This window comes from Schistocerca cancellata, chromosome 3, assembly GCF_023864275.1.
Source record: "Schistocerca cancellata isolate TAMUIC-IGC-003103 chromosome 3, iqSchCanc2.1, whole genome shotgun sequence".
Classification (NCBI taxonomy): Eukaryota; Metazoa; Arthropoda; class Insecta; order Orthoptera; family Acrididae; genus Schistocerca; species Schistocerca cancellata.
Genome location: NC_064628.1, coordinates 382,639,174 through 382,640,742, shown reverse-complemented (window position 1 = coordinate 382,640,742; position 1,569 = coordinate 382,639,174).

The following is a 1,569-nucleotide window of genomic DNA, read 5'->3' as shown; positions in this document are numbered from 1 at the left end:
GGTCCACCAGCCAGTGCTGCTACTACCACAGCCATGGTTGTGGCCCCAAAGCCCACTCAGGGCAAAAAATCCAAGACTGACAGTGATGGGAAGTCAACTGTCTGGCGATGTTGAACTCATCATGTGTGATGTATCTCTTGTACTGTATTGTGTTATATTGATCCAGGCAATCATAGTATTGTACAGTTGTACATATGATATTGGATAGGTCAAGACAGCATATTTGCAAGTAATTTTTACAAATTGATTTTTACATTATTTTGTAGTGAGGAAATTATCCATCTTAAACAAAATAGTCAATACAAATCATAGAATTGTACGGTTGTACATATGATATTGGACAGGTCAAGAGAACATATTTGCAAGTAATTTTTAATAAATTGATTTTACATTATTTTGTAATGAGGAAATGATCTATCTTTAACAAAACAGTAAATACAAATGTTGTATAGTAAAATACAAACAGCCAATACAAATGTAATAGTAAAATAATCCAGTATATTTCATTGACAAGCACAGTATATAATTTTTTTTTTGGTCATCAGTCTACTGACTGGTTTGATGCAGCCCGCCACAAATTTCTTTCCTGTGCTAACCTCTTCATCTCAGAGTAGCACTTGTAACCTACGTCCTCAATTATTTGCTTGACGTATTCCAATCTCTGTCTTCCTCTACAGTTTTTGCCCTCTACAGCTCCCTCTAGTACCATGGAAGTCATTCCCTCATGTCTTAGCAGATGTCCTATTATCCTGTCCCTTCTCCTTATCAGTGTTTTCCACATATTCCTTTTCTCTCCGATTCTGCGTAGAACCTCCTCATTCCTAATCCAGTATATTTCATAGACATGCACAGTATATAATTTTCAGACGTGACTGAACATTTATTATAAAATTGTTTACAATATTAACTCCTTTCAAAAAAATGATCAACTGCATAAAAGCATTGGTCCATGTGATATTTTTTTAACTTATGTGTGAAGGCTCTTGGGTTCTTTGTTGCTTTGATTTCATTTCATAAATTATTATACATTTGTATCCCAACATTTAAAACACTTTTTTGGTAGCAGGTAGTTCTGGACTGAATCATATGTAGGTCAGATTGCTGCCTTGTTGCATATTTATGAATATCTCCATCGAACTTTAATGTGAAGTCATTGTTTAACAGATATGACTTTACAAATGAGACGATATTATAAATGTAAGCAGAGGGAAGTGTCATAATGCCATTTATTTTGAAATTTTGTCTGCATGATTCATTATGTCTTAGGTTACATATTATGCGTATTGCCTTTTTTTGCATTTTGAAAATATATCTACCCCCAGGTGAGTGCCCTCAAAATATGATTCCATACTGTAATGTAGAGTGGAAGTAAGCACAATATACATGTTTGAGAACAGATTTTGTTACTGATTTTTTGAGTATCCTTGAAATGTAACACACAGTTGATAGCTTTTTTGAGATATAATTTGTGTGAGTCTCCCACTTAAGATTTTCTTCAAGCCATATGCCATGGATCTTGACAGAGTCCACACACATAAGCTCTTGGTTATTTAGAATCACATTGGGCAT